Source organism: Phyllostomus discolor, chromosome 5 (assembly GCF_004126475.2).
Source record: "Phyllostomus discolor isolate MPI-MPIP mPhyDis1 chromosome 5, mPhyDis1.pri.v3, whole genome shotgun sequence".
Classification (NCBI taxonomy): Eukaryota; Metazoa; Chordata; class Mammalia; order Chiroptera; family Phyllostomidae; genus Phyllostomus; species Phyllostomus discolor.
This window is the reverse complement of record NC_040907.2, coordinates 83,347,329-83,358,936: the sequence shown is the minus strand read 5'-3', so window position 1 is coordinate 83,358,936 and position 11,608 is coordinate 83,347,329.

The window sequence follows — 11,608 nt, the reverse complement described above, 5'->3', positions numbered from 1 at the left end:
ACAACCAGGCAGTCAATATAAATCAACAGGAGTTTACATGTGAGTTGGCTGGCATCCATTTACTATCTTATAATAGAATTTAACTGGAGAGATCCAAATTCTGCTAAATAGTTCATGCTTGTTTCCATGTGTTTTTGGATGCTAGCCAAGGTCTTTCAGGATCTCCTCCATTCATACTCAGGTGCATGACTCTTGTGCAGGAGGAAAGGTAGGGGTCACTCTGTAACTCTCATCTATCTGGGTCCTTCTCCCCACCCCTTATAAATTCTTCAAATGTTATGGAAAGTTGGCAGTGCCCTTCTCTAATTTCCCATGGTCATGCAAATTTTGTTAATTATTTACAAGTAATTTGGGGAATGTGATATAGTTATTTTACTACCTAACCTGAATAGTCAGGATCAATCTCCTGAACTGAGGCAAAATTAATTCTTGTACATGTTCAAATGTACATGTTCAACAATAAAAATTTAATTATCACATAAACCCAAATGTTATACATATACACAGGAATGTCAATAGCTTTATGAATAGATTGTTCTTCTGGTTGTAACAACACATTTTTTTTCTTTTAGAGAGGAAAATCTTTAAAGTGATTGCCTCTTCTCCCTAGTGTGGGGCACGAGCAGACACTAAGATTTGCTAAATTGTATAGTGAAATGGGGCCTGTTAGAGGAAGACAAATGAAACTTTTGTGATTTCACATTAAGATAATTTCTTATTTCAACACACACAGACAACAAACTTTAAATGAGAATAAAAATCAAATAATTTAGGCAGCACCTCCAAAATGATCATATGTAGCCTCTTTCCTTCTCTGCCTTTTTCTCTTCCTCTTCATGGGTGACATATAATAGAAAAACAATATTTTGTAGCATTAAATCTGATTTCACTCTCATGATTACAATCATATGCATATATCAATAAGACATGTCCTACTCTTGCTTACTTAAATCATGGGTATTACATGGAAAGTATTTCTTTGGAGAATTCAATTTTTCTCCCAAATTTTATGAGTATTTCATGCTAGAAATATAAAATGTTGGTCCAGGTATTCAGGATTCATGTTTTCATTTGAAATTTTTAGTAAATGCTAAGCTCACTAACCAAATCCATTATGACATTATAAATACAATATGAAATTGCAAGTGTGATTCATTTTTAGGTGAAAAAGCATGTTGTTGATAATACCCTATTGCCCCTGCAATAAGAAGATCACTTTTCTTTTTTAGTATAGAAATAACTTTGAACATTTATTTTAAGCTTTATATGTATGTATGTATGTACGTGTATACGTATATATAATATTCAAATAAAAATCAAAAGTGTAAAAGAATAAAAATATGAAAAAATTTATGGCATATTATGCTTTATTATTTCAAGAAAGGTAAAACCAGAACAGAAACACAGAAATAAAAAGATTTGTGCAGTGTATGGAGGAGGTTCTGTGACTGACTGAATGTGTCAAAACTGGTTTGGGAAGTTTCATGCCAGAGATTTCTCCCTGGATAATGATCTATGGTCAGGTCATTGTACTTGATAGTGACCAAATTGAGACATTAATTGAGAACTACCAACCACCTGGGAGATAGCTGACATACTCAAAATATCCAAATCAATAAAGTAATCAGTGAAAATGAAAAATGTTTATTTTATTTTACAGAAGAAGCTAAATGGACTTTTTGGCCAGTCCAATACATTTCTAGGTTTCATTTCTAGGCTTTCAATTCTGTTCCATTGTTCTGTGCATCTGTTTTTCTGTCAATACCATGCTTTTTGATTATCATAACTCTTTAGTATAATTTGAAGTCAGGTAGTGTGATACCTCTAGCTTTGTCCTTTAATCTCAAAATTGCTTTTGCTAAGTAGGATCTTGTGTGGTTCCATACAAACCTGATGATTTTTTGTTCTATTTCTTTAAAAAATTCATTGGGATTTTAATAGGGACTGTAATAAATTGATATATTTGTTTTCTTTAAATATATTTTATTGACTATGCTATTTTATAGTAGTTCCAATTTTTCTCTCATTGCCCCTCCTCCCAGTACCTCCATTTTCTCCAGCAATCCCCCCACCTTTAGTTCATGTCCATGAGTCATACAGATAAGTTCTTCAGCTTCTCAATTTCCTATACTATTTTTAACCTCCTCCTGTCTATTTTGTACCTACCATTTATGCTTCTTATTCCCTGTACCTTTTCCCCCATTCTCTCCCTACTCCTCCCACCTGATAACCCTCCAAATGATCTCCATACCTATGATTCTGTTCCTGTTCTGGTTGTTTGGTTAGTTTGTTTTTTTAGATTCAGTTGTTGATGGTTGTGAATTTGTTGCCATTTTAATGTTCATAGTTTTGATCTTCTTTTTCTTAAATAAGTCCCTTTAACATTTCATGTAATAATGACTTGGTAATGATGAACTCCTTTAGCTTTGCCTTCCCTGGAAAGTACTTGATTTTCTCTTCCCTTTTAAATTATAGCTTTGGATAAAGTAATCTTGGCTGTAGGTCCTTACCTTTCATCACTTTGAATACTTCTTGCCAGTCCCTTCTTGCCTGAAATGTTTCTTATAAGAAATCAGCTGATAGTCTTATGGGAACTCCTTTGTAGGTAACTTTAATTTTCTCTTGGTGCTTTTAAGATTCTCTCTTTATCTATATCATTTGGCATTTTAATTATGATGTGTTTTGGTGTGGTCCTCTTTGGGTCCAACTTGATCAGCACTCTGTGCTTCCTGACTTACATGTCTATTTCCTTCACCAAATTAAGGAAGTTTTCCTTCATTTTTTTTTCAAATAAGTTTTCAGTTTCTTGCTGTTCCTCTTCTTCTTCTGCATCCCTATGAGTCAGATGCTGGTATGTTTGGAGATGTCCCACAGGCTCCTTAGACTATCCTCACTTATTTAAATTCTTTTTCCTTCCCACTGTTCTGATTGAATTTTTCTTCCTTGTGTTCCAAATCATTGATTTGAATCTTGGCTTCCACCCCTTCACTGTTGGTTCCCTGTAGATTTTTCTTTATTTCACTTAATGTAACTTCATTTCTGCCTGGGTATTTTTTATGCTGTTGCTATACTCAGTGAGTTCTTTGAGCATCCTGATAACCAGAGTTTTGAACTCTACATCAGATACATTGGTTATCTGTTTCATGTAGTTCTTTTTCTGGAGTTTTGTTCTGTTCTTTCATTTGGGCCATATTGCTTTGTCTCCTCAATTTGACAGCCTCCTTGTATTTGTTTCTGTGTATTAGGTAAAGCTGTTTTGACTTCCTGTCTTAGTAGCATGGCCTATTGTAGAAAAGGCACCTGTAAATTGTGTGGAGTGGAGCCTTAGGTAATCACCTGGGCTGGGCAACCCATTTCACTGATTTGTGGCTTTGTGTGGGGGGAGAGCCTAGAAAGGGAACAATGCCATTACTTGGCTTCTGGAGGGTTACCCAGGAGGAAGCTGTCTCTCTGCACTCACCCTATTTCTAGTCACTTCACTTTCTGTCCATATGCCACTGGTGCCCTTACAGCTGTTGCACTGGTGCTAAATCCCACAGAGGGCAGGTCTGCATATGTCCAAAGTCCATGTGGGCCCTTTAAGAGGAGTCTCCTGAAAATCCAGCAGTTTCTTTTTCCACTGCAATCCTGCCTGTTTTTTACAGAGAGAAGTTATGGGGATTTTGTCTTCCTGGTGGTGGAACTCTGGGCTGTGTGGTCTGGCCTGGGGCTGGGACCCCTCACTACCAAGTTGTCCCTCCCAATTTTTATCTACCACATGTGAATGTGGAAGTGCCTGTTCCACTGCCTCTCCACACCTCCCCATCCATCTCCACATCTCTGACCCTCCTACCTATCTGGATGAAAGTAGCTTCTTGAAATCCTCGCTTGTCAGACTTTCATACAGCTCAATTTTCTGACTGTTCTTAGTGATATTTGTTTTGTGGTCAAGTTGTAATTTTTATGTAGTTGTGCAAGGAGGTGAAGCATATTTACCTATGCCTCCATCTTGACCAGAAGTTCTTAACAAACCTTTTTTGGAAACTTTTTCAGAAGAACTTTTCCAGGCAAAGCAGCTGCTCCCAGTGGTGACTAACTGAGCAAAACAGCCATTATTTGTCTGGTTTTTACCTTCATTTTTTTTCACTCCTACAACAATGCTCTAAAGATCTTTGCAATATCTTTGTTAATTTTTCTGGTTATTTGTTTAGTATAAATTTCTAAAAGTAAAATTAGTAGGCTCAATTAATTTTTGATACACATTGTCAAAATATGCTTCCTAAAGATTAAGCCAATTTATACTCTTACAAACAATAGGTGAGGATAAATTTTCTCCATACTTGTTCCACTTGGGAAAACCACCCTTAAAGCCTCACATTCCAATACACTTTGAAAGCAAAAATATTTTTCATAATGTGTAGTCACTGTAACTTCCATAAAGCCTAACTACTTTAAAGACTGTGGTAGTTTGTCTGTGGTCTAATGTGTCTGTATGAAATACTTTTCCAGGGTCCTCATTGTGGCCAGCAGGCGGTGCTCACACACAGATTAGAAAGATCTCTGTGGTCACATTTCCTCTAACGCACAAAAACATCATTCATATCATCTGAAACTCCTGTACAATATATCATGGGCTGCTTACTCAAAATTTATGTAATGTTTTATCCAAAAATATCTTAAATTCAAGTTTATTTTTATTCTTCTTTATACAATCAATAGCTCCCTAGGACCCATTGCAATTCAAGCTTCTGACCCTAAACATGTACCAGCCAACCTTAACCTCCCACTTCTTTTATCCATACTTTCTGCCTATAAGGAGTAGCATATACCAAAACATCATATAATGCTCATTGTTTCTCACATTTCTCTTTTCTTTATATTTCTATTAAAAAGATGACTAAGTATTTTTCATGGCAAGCCTGAGGCAGGTTAATGTTTCCCAATGTTTTCTTCCCTACTAGGGCCCCGTTTATTTTTTAATGCCTTATATTTAGAGCCCAGGTTATTTTTCTTTTAATGTCTTATATTTGAAACCATCATGCTGCCATGTGCTTAATAAAAGAACATTTCTGACTCCTCTGTAGTTTGGTGGCAAACACCTTAAAAAGCAGAATTCCAACAGAAAGATTGAAAAGTATAACCATACAAAATTTTTTTAAGAAGTCTAGCCTTGGTTGATGTGGTTCTGTGGATTGAGCACTGGCATGTGAACCAAAAGGCTGCCAGTTCAATGCCAAGCCAGGGTACATGCCTGGGTTGTAGGCCAGGCCCCAAGTTGGGATTGTTTAAGAGGCAACCAATCAATGTTTCTATCCCTCTCTGGCTCCCTCCCTTCCCTTCTCTCTGAAAATAAATAAAATCTTTTTTTAAAAAGTCTAAACATTCAAAATAATAGAAAATTTTTGAGCAAAAAAATATTAACAACAAATAAGACCCACAAAAGGTGATGTCCTTAAGAGATTAAAAAAAACTCATATATGTCCATTAAAAATATAAAATCCTAACAGAAAAAGTGGACAAGGGATTGAGTAGAATTTAAAGAAGCACAAGTAACTATGGATGTATTTTAAGAAAGTATTTAATTTCACTGGTTATAAAAATACAAATTAAAATAGACTGTTTAAATTAGCAGAGTAATTCAATGTTACCAATGATAATTAGGATATGGCAAAAAATCAAAGTTACACCTCATATATGGTTAATAGAAATAACATTTCTAGAAAGAAAGTCTACAATGCATAGCAAATACAATAACAATTTCTATGTTATATGACCAATAATATGTTCCTGAAAATTATTGAGAACTTCATTAAAGTATATGTTTGAAAAGTTAATTCTTGCATTATTTATTCCAACAAAATACAGTACAGCATCAAATGTACAGTAATGCAATATAGTTTTAATATACATGTACTTTTAATATATGCATGTAGAAAAAAGAAAGGGAAAAATATATCCTAATTTTGATATTTGTTTTTCTGTATTTAAAGTAATATTTTTTATTTTTAATCTGTACTATTTTGTTTCTCACACTTTTCATAAGAGATTGTACTACTTTTACAATAAAAATTGACAGATTTTTAAAAACTGATTGAGATATAATCCTCATATAAGTGTAGAATTCAGTCTTGACGAATGGCACCCTAACGCAGTATCTACCACAACCAAGAGAGAATATTTGCAGTCAGATTTCTTCAACCCCAGAAACCACTGGTCACCCTTCTATCCCTAAAGATCAGTTCTGCCTTTTAAAAATGTCATGTGAAAGCTTAGAGGGAGATGGTGGAGGAGTGAATGGAAGTTACACTGACCTCCTCCCAGGACTAATCTGGAATTACAACTCAATTGTGGAGAAACCACCCAGAACAAACAATGGAACAATAGTGAGAGAGAAGCCTTATAATCTCAGACAGACAGAAGAATCAGCTTCAGCACTAACTGACTGGTAAGGAGTGCAGTGGAGACTCCAGAGGGCTGGCTGGGCACCCATAGGTGGCAGCACTGGAGGGATAGTTAAGTGGCTGGTTGGATAAACCTGGAGAAGAATGGGGTCTAAACCCTAAGTTGGGATTCCCGGCCTAGAGCACCACAGCCCAAAAAGTACACAGATAATAATGAGTGACGAAAAACAGCAGTGATACTCTCTATCAGAGATAGATGGCTGGAGATGCAAGAGCTGTTTAAAGAGTCAACACACAAATTTTCATTTGCATCTGCTTACCCTGGGCTCTAGCAAAGGTGGGGACAGAGTGGGCTGGTGACACCTGAGAAGAGATTGAGGATAGAAGCTTTGGGGAGAGAACTGAGAGTAGACCCTGGGATCCTGGTGCTGAGTCATCCCCCATATGGGAGCAGCCATCCTGCTCAGGCAGACCACTTCCCCTGAGCAGCAGCAGCCTGAGAGGAAACAATAGCCCCCACCCTAGTAGGGATTTGGCCCCACCCTACTGTGCTTAAACCTGACTGATGAGTGCAGAGTGACTAGATTAACAACCTATAAGACAGCCACAGAGAGTAGATCCCTGGAAGTCTCAAATAGGCTACCTAAGGTCAGATGGGATCAACATCTGACATCACCAGAGGCAGATCCAGAGAGAAAAAAAGAACACTGATAAATATCAGAGGATACCAAGATGAAATCCACAGTGATCTTCTCCAGGATTTACCATGTTTTCTTTCCTGCATAGCCTTTTAACATTCATTTCTTGTCCAGCAAGCTTGTACATATTAAGTCATTAGACTTTATATTATAATGTATTTCAGGTCACATATTTTGCCCCTCCCTTCTCTTACCCCATTTTACCTTCCTCTTTCCTTGCATTATTTTCATATCAAATTTAGTTTTCTGTCTCGCTACAACTTGTTTCCTTTCCACACTCTTACTATTTTTCCCCTGTCCAGACACAAAAAAACAATTTTCTTGTCAATGGTCATCTCACTTCCTCTTTCCCCTGGTCTTAAAATATCCACGTTCTCTCTCCACCTTTAGCAGTCTTTGCTAGTTGATTGTGGGTTGGGTAGTTGTTGCATTTTTTTTTTTTTCAATTTTATCTCTAGAGCTTCACTAATTTTGTATTTCAAATATCAAATTTTACTGGTCCCTCTCCTACTTTTTTTTTAATCTCAAATTTTTTAATTTTGCTGTCTTAGCCTGTTTTTTTTCTTTTTTGTCCTTCTCCTATTTCTTTTATCCTACCCTTTTATTTTTCTTTATTCTCCTTTTTTTTCTTTTTCCTTAAATCCCAAAATTTAATCTTTCCCTGACTTAGCCTGGTTTTGTTCCTCACTCTTAGTTTTCCTTATCCCTATATCATTTCAAAATCACTTCCCATTTGTCTAGACATCTCTGAAACTTTCCTTTGTTTCTTTTCTCCTTCTTATTCCCATACCACCTATATTAATTTTAGCTTATTTGTTGTTGATAGTACTGTTGTTGACAGTACTGGTGGATCTTTCTCTCCAGTGTGGCTCCTATATTTTAATTAATTATTTACTATTTTTCTTTCCTCTTTCTCTTACATTATTTTATATTATTTTAATTTGTTTATTTGGTTTTTTAAATTATATTTCATTGATTATAATATCACAGTTTTCCCACTTTATCCCCCCTCCACCCTGCACTCCCCAATCCTCCAGCATTCCCCTCACTTAGTTCATGTACATGGGTTGTACATATAAGTACTTTGAGTCCTCTGTTTCCTATACCTTTTTTGATGTTTCTCCATATATATTATAACTACTAATTATGCTTCTTCTTCCCTGTACCTTTTCCCCCCATTTCTCCCTTCCCCCTCCCCACTGAAATCCCCCTACATGATGTCCATTTCTCTGATTCTGTTCCTGTTCTAGTTGTTTGCTTAGTTTTTATTTATTTTCTTTTTTTAGGTTCATTTGTTCATAGTTGTGACTTTGTTGTCATTTTAATGTTCGTATTTCTTATCTTCTTTTTCTTAGATAAGTCCCTTAATATTTTATATAATAAGGGCTTGGTGATGATGAACTCCTTTAACTTGACCTTACCTGAGAAGCACTTTATCTGCCCTGCCATTCTAAATGACAGCTTTGCTAGACAGAATAATCTTGGATGCAGGGCCTTGCCTTTCATGACTTCAAATACTTATTTCCAGCCCTTCTTGCCTGCAAGGCTTCTTTTGAGAAGTCAGCTGAGAGTCTTATGGGAACTCCTTTGTAGGTACTTCTCTCCTTTCCTCTTGATGCTCTTAAGATTCTCTCTTTATCCATAATCTTGAGTAACTTAATGATGATACGCCTTGGTGTGTTCCTCTTTGGGTCCAACTTCTTTGGGACTCCCTGAGTTTCCTGGACTTCCTAGAAGTCTATTTCCTTCAGCAGATTGGAGAAGTTTTCCTTCATTATTTGTTCAAATAAGTTTTCAATTTCTTGCTGTTGTTCTTCTCCTTCTGGTACCCCTATAATTCAGATACTGGAGTGTTTCAGGTTATCCCAGAGGTTCCTAGTCTCTCTTCAGTTTTTTTGAATTCTTGTTTCTTCATTCTGTTCCAGTTGCATCTTTATTTCTTCCTTTTGTTCCAAATCATTGCTTTGAGACCTGCTTTCCTTCCTGTTACTGTTGGTTCCCTGAATATTTTGCTTTATTTCATTTTGGATATCTTTCATTTGTTCTTTCATTTTTCAACCAAGCTCAATCAGTTCTGTGAGCATTTTGATTACCAGGGCTTTAAATTCTCCTTCAGATAGGTGGCTATCTCTTCATCACTTAACTCTCTTTCTGAAGTTTTTCTCTGTTCTTTCATTTGGGCCATATTTCTTTGTCTTGTCCCACTTGTTAAGCTGTAAAGGGGCAGGACCTTAGGCATTCACCTGGGCAGGACAACCCTCCATGCTGTGCTGCAGCACTGCCTGTGGGGGAGAAGCCAGAGAGGGAACATTGCAGTTTGCCTGATCATCTCTAGCCTACTTTCCAACAAACTCTCATGTGACATTGGGAGTGTCTTCCACCACAGCAGCTGCCATAGTCCACAGTCAGCTCTGAGTCTCAGTTTCCTGTTCAGCCAGCCCCACTCACAGAGTCCAATGCCTCACCACAGCCAGCCCTACCTGTGTGGTGTCCTACCTTGCTGCAGGTTCTTACTGGTCTGGTTGTTCTGGTTGACTGTTCTTTAATTCCTTGGTTGTCAGAGTTCTATACAATTTGATTTTCTGGCATTTCTGGTTGTTTATTGATTTTAGATTGGTTATTATCCTCCTTTTGCTTATGCAAGGAAGTGAAGTGTTTCTACCTATGCCTCCATCTTGGCCAGAACTCTACAAAGGTTCTTAAATGTGGATTAATTAAATGAATAATACACCAGAACCTGTGCACTGGTATAGACTGAGATGTCTCAGTATAGATTGAAATTGAAGTGTCTATATTACTTTAATTTCTGTTTAAACCAATACTTTACACTTCCCTTTTCATACTCTATCCCACATTCTTCATTCCCCTTTTCACCCATGATGTAAATTTTACTTTCTCTTTACATTGCTCCAAATCCCAACTCATAAGTGCTCCTCTCACTACCTTTTCAAAATCATTTTTCTTTCAGTAGGTCATCTCATATCCACTCTCTTTTCTTATAATAGTCTTAACCTCTTTACACCCTTATTAATACTGGTTCATTTGCTGTTGATAGTGGGATTGTAGTGGGGGGAGTTATTTTTGGAAATGTGTTTTTGTTTCCTGGACTTTGTGGTTTTGTTCTGGCAGCACTTGCACAACAGCACACAAGATGTGGTAGATAGAATGACCCTTAGTCAACCAACTGGAGGGAAAAAGACCCAACAACTATCAAAACTCAATTACACACAGAGAATTAGCATAAATAGCATAGAGGGCATCCCAAGAGCATCTAGTTCAGGTGATCAAGGAGATTGCACCACTGAACCTCACAGGCCTCCTACCTGAACTTCTAAAGTTCACAACACAAAGTCAGGAAGTCAAAACAGATCAATTTAAGAAGCAGAAGCAAACATGAAGAGTCTCAGAAATAATGGGAAGACCAAGAAACTAACAATTAAAAGGAAAAGAGGAATCTTCAGAAAGAGTGCTAAATGAAATAGAGGCAAGTTAACTATCAGATATTGAGTTCAAAACAATGGTTAACAGGAAGCTCAATAAGCTCAGCACAAATTACCAAAAACTACAGGGAAATTACAAGGAACTTACTGAAAACTATATCAGCATAAAAAGGGACATAGAAATAATCAACAAGGGCCAAGAGGAATGATAAGTACAATTTCTGAATTGAAGAACATAGTAGAAGGAATCAAAAGCATGTTAGATGAAACAGATGCAAGAAATATTCCAAGTGATGAAAAGCAAAGGCCTGCAACCAAGACTACTCTACCCAGCAAACCTCTCAATTAAAATGGAAGGCCAAATAAGGAGTTTCCCAGACAAAATAAGACAAAAAGACTACAACTCCATCAAACCAGAATTGCAAGATATGCTAAAGGGACTCCTTTAAGAAGAGGAAAAAAGCCCTAGCTGGTGTGCCTTAGTGGGTTGAGCACCAGTCTGCGAACCAAAGGGTCTCCAGTTCATTCCCAGTCAGGGCACATACCTGGGTTGAGGGCCAGGTCTCCAGTAGGGGGCACATGAGAAGCAACCACACATTGATATTTCTCTCCCTCTCTTTCTCCCTTCCTTCCCCTCTCTAAAAATAAATAAATAAATAAAATCTTTAAAAGAAGAGGAAGAAAAACAGTAAGAAAGAGGAACACAGGTACAAAGGGAGCAAAATAGCAATGAATAAGTACCTATCAATAATAACCTTAAATGTTAATGGACTAAACACTCCAATTAAAAAACACAGGGTAACTGAATGGATAAGAAAACAGGACCCACACATATGCTGCCTACAAGAGACCCACCTCAGAACCTACACAGACTGAAAATGAAAAGTTGAAAAAAAAATTCCAAGCAAACCAACAGGAAAAAAAAAAGCCAGAGTAATCTGACAAAATAGACTTCAAAACAAAGGCCATAGAAAGAGACACAGGAGGACACTTCATAATACTTAAGGGAAGAATCCATCAAGAAGACATAAATATTGTAAACATGCATGCACCCAACATGGGAACACCCAAATATACAAGGAAATTCTTG